The sequence below is a fragment of the Geospiza fortis genome, unplaced genomic scaffold, assembly GCF_000277835.1.
Source record: "Geospiza fortis unplaced genomic scaffold, GeoFor_1.0 scaffold78, whole genome shotgun sequence".
In the NCBI taxonomy this organism is placed as follows: domain Eukaryota; kingdom Metazoa; phylum Chordata; class Aves; order Passeriformes; family Thraupidae; genus Geospiza; species Geospiza fortis.
Window position 1 is genome coordinate 5,400,934 of NW_005054339.1, and position 6,390 is coordinate 5,407,323.

A 6,390-nucleotide genomic window follows, 5' to 3' on the forward strand; every position below is an offset into this window, starting at 1 on the left:
TGGGTCCTGGTCCTGCTTCAGGAGGAGCATCACTTTGCTTCCCCAGCCAGTGGCTCACAAATCAAATTTTGACCTTTTAAAAGAGGGTGTTGTCAAACCTACTTTGTCTTGACTTTTTATCACATGGTAAAACCTTTGATTTTAAAACCAGGATTTTGAAGCTTGTCATGTGAGAAGTGGAACAGAAGACACAATTCATGACTGCAGCTGTTTGTCTTTGCTCCCCTTTGCATGCTCACCACAGGGATATTGAGCACTATTCTGTGGAAATCTCTGTCAAGACAAATAGAGTTGTCCGAAAGACAGGACCCACCACCTTGGGAGAGGAGGTTCAGCTTCATGTGAGATCATCTGTGTTCATGCCCTGCACTGCAGAGCCTGTGTGGCAGAGCTGTTTGCTTCCCTTTCAAGGGAGCAAAGAAGTAAAACTTGTCCTGTTTTAGCATGAGGCTTAGGCAGGAAGGGGAAGTAAGATTTTGCCAGCTTTTTAGAATGAGGTGGGAAGTCCATGGGCTTGTTTTTCCTGATTATTTGCTTGCCTGTTGAAGTTGTTTAGAAGAAGTTGTCATTCCTATCCTCCTTGGAAGCTGCTTGCTTCTTGTGAAGCCCATGTGCTTCCTCCTGTCCATCTGGACCAGCTAAAAAGGCAGTGTCACCCAGCTGCAAGTGCAGTGAACCCATTCCTCTGACTCAGGCTGCCTTTCATGCTAGTGGGATGGGCTTTGGAATAGGGATCTCCTGTCATGCCATCAGGGGCTGGGGGAAACATCTGTGCTGCTTTGTCTGCCTTTGCTGCTCAGGTTAGGGTGGTGTGTGTGAAAGTGGTCTGCAAGGTGTTGATTTTTTCTGTGACCTGGAAATGCCGCCGTAGACTGGTATTTTAGGTTGTTCAGCTGCTCAAGAGTTATAATTAATTTTTTTTTAGAAAATCAAGCTGTTGGCATGCTAGATAATTCCAGGCTGTGGGTCATTTCTTGCTAAATCACAGGTTTCAAGTTCAGATTAGGTATTTTCTAAGTAATAACTATTAATTATTTCTTGGGGTTTTTTTTGTAGTACAAGTACGACAATGCCTTGTAGTATGGAAACCTTAGGGCAGGCCTCCACTCCAAAGCTTCTATTATATTGAACAAAAACAAAAGGGTTGAGGGAGAAGATGGGGCAGGAGCTGCAGAGATAGACACTCACCCACAAGGAGGCAGGAGGTGCTGGGATGATGTCTTGATGAAAAGGTGTTTGAATGCCTGTCCATGAGCTTTCTGCCTGGGGCCATACCCCTTCAGCTGCTGGTGTAGCTGGGATGTCATCTCCCACTGTTCCTGCTGCCTGCTGCCCCTCCACTGCCCTTGAGCTGACTGGCTGGGAGGCTGAGCTCAGCCTCTGAGCTTCATCCTCTTTCTCTGGAGGTGGGAAGAAAGCCTTCAGGGACCACACAGGTGCCTTTCACCCACTTGCACCTGGGGGGTGGAAGTGGTTGGACATATTTTTGGGATGGAGGGCTCTTTGTTAGCAGAGTTCACTCAATGTCTGTGTGCTGCAATAAGAACCAGGGCAGCTCCTGTGGAAACCAGATGGCTGCCTAGAGACATCAAGTTGAAACTCTCCACTGAGCAGACAAATGCAAACCTCCGTGGCCTCTGAATCTGATGTGGTGACAATTCCTTTTTGTGTAAACTCGGTGAGTTCTGTGCCTTTACAGATTGTCACTGATGTTGGAGACAGGCACACGACACAACACATTGTCAGCCAAATTTTATTGTTGGGCACCCCTTTTATAGGGCTCTTTAGGCAGCAAGGGAGCTGCTGTGGGACCCGTGTGGTGGCTTGGCACGACTGCAGGGCGCTCTGGTGGCAAAGTGTCCTGGCACGGGGCGGCTTTGTAACATGGCACGGATTTGGGGTTTAGTGCAGCTGTCTCACCTGTCCCCCTCTCCCACGTGCCTGTCTCACCTGTCCCCTCTCCCACATGCAGTGCCCATGCCTCCTGGTGCCTCACCTGGTGCCTCACCTGGTGCCCTGTCCTTGCCTTGGTGGGAGGTGCCCATGGTGTCCCCATTGCCGCCCTCGCGTCTCACTCAGTCTTTAACTGCCTCAATAAGTCTGTAATGAGCCATGGGAGCTGGGAGCAACTTCTGCACATGGGAAATGAACAGTCTTACAAAGGCAGGTTTTTTTGTTCACTGCCTCGGGAAGTGAGGAAAACAGGATTATGGCTGTTTTGCTGCCTGAAGCACATTGTCCTATGAGGACATTCCCCTCCTGTCCCCATTTCTTTGTGTTTTCTGGGGAGCCTGTGCTAGTCTAAGCTGCAGAAGGAGATGGGATTATAAACTGCAGCTAAAGCAGTGGCTGGTTTTCTCCTGAAGATAGTGTGGGACACTAATGAATTACTTCTGTGACTCTTACTTCCTTATAGGTGAAATGTCAGCAAATCCAGCTGAACCCTTTAATTTTTTTTAAGGTAAAAAAGCTCACTGAACAAACCCCAGAATTTGTTCTAGAACTGAATCTGGAGATAAGGGCAAGTTAGCCTTATTCCTTTGATGAACAGAGCTAAACTTGCAATTCTCAAGCTACTTTTGTAGGTCAATGGAAACTGTCAGTCTGCTGAAGTTTTGCAGCACAGACAAGTAGCGTTCTGCCGTCTACTAGTCAAAAACAACTGCAGAATCTTTAGTTCAAGATTTTCTGGGGTTTATTTTGGCTTGTGCTGTTGTCTTTATGATCAGACATATAACGGTGTAAGACACTGCTGCAGATCTCAGTGGTATCTTCACTGTTTTTGGGGTATGAATTAGCTTTAGTTTTATCACTGTCCCCATAAAGCATGATTGCATTGACTTGCTGGATTTGGTGAGAGTCAGGAACAGAAACATCAGCAGAAACCCAACCGACTTTAAGGAATCAATGTGCGTGCAGAAGCAGCTCTGAGCTAACAAGGATGTGTGCACACTTGGGTATTTTGTCTGTGACCAATTAGCATGATCTCCCTCTTGACAGTGCAATGTGTATGGAGTTTTCAACTCCTCTGATACGTCCTCCATTGCTGCCCTACACCTACACCCTCCACAGTCTTTAAATGGCTTTGCTAGAATTAGCTGGCACACCTAACTTCATGGAATTCTTGTCTATAGCCCTGATAAGCCAAAAGCACAAATGACATCCTCTGTTCCATAGTGCTACTCTGAACATCTTAAAATATATAGCTACCAAAACCCATGGCACAGGCACCTCTTTTGGAGGATATTCCTTCTTGCCATAGCTTTATTGTGGCCCACCCAATGCAAATGAGCATGTGAGGGTTGTCTTTCACAGCAAGTCTGGTTGTTACATTGTTTAAATCCCAGAATGAGTAATTGGTGCCAGTCTAAAGTCATGAACAATCCTAGCAACTGGAAGAAGCCTGCTGGGTCTGGACATGCTGTTCTGCCGAGGTGAAGGACTTGTTTGGGATTCCCATGTTGGGAAATATGTCCCCACCAAAGAGGAGATGTATTTCTTCCACACTGGTAGGAGCTGTTCAGTACAGCTTGAAATGTTGGGGAGAAGCTGGTTGGGTATCCTGGGTTTCCCAATACTGATGTTTCACATCTTTGTTCCTGTGACCCAGAGGGAGCTGTGGAGAGAAGCAAGGTTCCTCGTGAGATTCATATTGTGGGAGCATTATATGGGCATCTGCTTTGGAGAAACCTTGTAAATATATTTGCTGTCTGGGGTCCCTGGCCTGAAACACCATTAGTGGGAGAAGTGCTGAAGGACCTTGGTTTATCTTTTGTGCTTAGGGGTTGTGTGAAGGGATGATAGTAAAAGTACCGTTGGCAAGCAATCCCTCCACCTTCAAATGAGGAACAGGGAACAGCAGGATACATAAGTATGTGTTGATTGTTTTATTTTAAAAATTTCTGTCTCTGCTTTTATCCTCTTAGATTGTTTTGGCATGAGACACGTGTTCTGGTTACTGGAGAGTGAAAAATTATGAGGAGAAGGAATCAGTGGCCGATTCTGGTCATCGTGCCCAGTAAACAGGGCCTGAGCATGGCTGGAGAGACTTGGGATGAAGCATTTCCACCTCAGGAAGTACAAGCATGCAGTGCTGGGTTGCCTGCATTCTGTTGTCCCTCAGCCTGTCTCTGTCCCCTTCTCCCTGACTCTGAGGCTTCCTGCTCTCGGGAGAGAAATTGATCGAGGTTTGGTTGCTGTGCATCCCTCTGCTGCCTTCAGGGTTCTGTTTGTTCAGAATGCCTCTTGTGCCTGCACTGTCCCTAGTTCGTGTATCTCTTTGCCAGGAGCTTTGGCTTTGGCTTTAGCGTGATTTGCACGTCTTAAGCCCTTTCCCTGGCCATCCTTTCTTTTCATTTCCCATTTGTGCCGGCTGCCTGCTCAAGCGGCTGCTGTCAGCACACAGTGGAAAAACACGGATCCGTGAGAAGCGCGCTGTAGCATATCAGCGGGAATTCCTGGGCTGCTTCTGGGCTGCCTCTTTGTCAGGAGAGCTCAGCCATGTCTTTGTTTTCTCGCTATCGAGTCAGAGATGCTGCAGGTTTGTTTGGAGCTTTACTCATCTTTATTTGCTCAGTAACCAGGGCAGTTGCCCATTGTTTCACTTGTGTTTTTGTTGTGTGCTTTTATGTGCCGTGAGGCACAATATCTTCATGCTGGCAAGAATAAGTTAATGCATCTCTCTTAGCCAGCAGCCTGAGGACTAAAAATTTCTGATTTGGGCTGCAAAAAGGGAAGGGAAAGGAGCTGAATTTTCCCCAGCAATGCAAAAAACCAACATTCAGCCCATTTGTTTGAGCCATGCGGTCCCAAAGGGGGAACTCTGATCTGGCACATCACTCAGCCATGGACAAAGGATAGTTGATATTTGTAAATTGGTGCCGTGATCATTTCAATCTGGAAGGAATAAACATGCAGACAGTCTGGCGGTGACTGGGGGTGAAGGGCATGTGACCTACGAGGTGGCGTTCCTCTCTGATTTGTGAAACAAAGAACCAGCCTGTGCCTGTGGATGCCAGCAGGATAAATATACTAATTTCACCAGTGGTCCGTGTCAGTGCAGCTGCATGAAAACTGAGCTGTCACTGGAGACAAAACTTTGTCTGTCCTTTGTTGTCATGTTGTGAAAGCTGGGGCAATGAGATGAGGGTGAAGATGAGCAGCCCTGCCTGGGCACCCGTCTGGCTGCAGAGGCAGCTGCAGGCATGAGGGCACTGATTCCTGCACATGCAGAAGAGTAAATGCCCTTGATCACTAATGAATGGGGAGGTAGGAGGAGAAAAAAGCTATGTTTTCTTGGATCAGCCCCCTGTGGAGGCAAAGAAAAGCCTGCCATAAGTTAATGGGCCACTTTCATAAATGTGGGAGCCTTGTGCACACAGAGTGGCTCAGCCTGTCTGAGCTGATGCAGCTGTCAGCCTGTTTGTCTAGAAAATGCTTTTCTGAAAGGTATGATTATTCTAGACTGTTGAGCAAGTTCTTCTGTGTGAGTGCATTCAAACAACACCAGTGGTACATGTGGAAAGATTACAAACAAAGAGAGAGGGGGCAACATTTTTGGTAGCCTGGGGAGGGCAGGAGAGGAGATTGTGCTGCCTGTACAACAAGGACACCTGCAGTGTCTTCTGAATTGTTCAGGTCTCTCACCAGCCTCTGTGACACATCCTGTGCAGGTGTGCTCTTTTTGGGGAGACTGCTTCTTTTGGGGCAGTGAGGATGAGAGCAGTGTGAGGCACGGGGATAGATGCATTCCTGTCTCTGCAGGGCCTTGCTTAGGTACTCACAAGACATTCTGCAAGGGTACTTCTTAAAAGCTTGTCTTTGGCCCTGGGAAAGGCATCCTTCCCCAACCACCTTGGGCTGTGCAAAGCACCCCAAGGCAGTGCTGAGGTCTGGCTCTGTCCTCATCAGGTGGGGAGGAAATTAGCAGCAGGCTCTGGGGATACCCTTTGTTTGCTTCTGTTATTAGCAAGGAGTGAGGAAATAATGATTTATTAATGCTTCTGTGATTTTCCTACACCATGCTATGAAGGAAGAAATTCAGTTTCCTGGCTGATAGTCATGGCTCTAATTCAGCACTACCATGTTCTTGCAGAGCAGCTGGCCTGTGGGGTGCTGGTGGTAGCCCGGGCTCTCCGATACAGTGCCCATGGCCAGTATGGCCTGTGATCACCAAGGGTCACTTCTCTGCTCTTCCCCTGCCTCTGGCTGTCACCAGGCTGGTGGAGGCAGGCTGTGTATAGAGCCCAGCATTTCTCTGCTGTAGTGTTGTTTGATTAAACTAGAAATATCTGATAGAAGGGGTGGCAGCCACTCCTTTCTGGGGTGAAGCACCAGTGGGAATGTGTTATCAATACCTCAGCAAATAGTCCTTGATCTTCGTGGTATGTT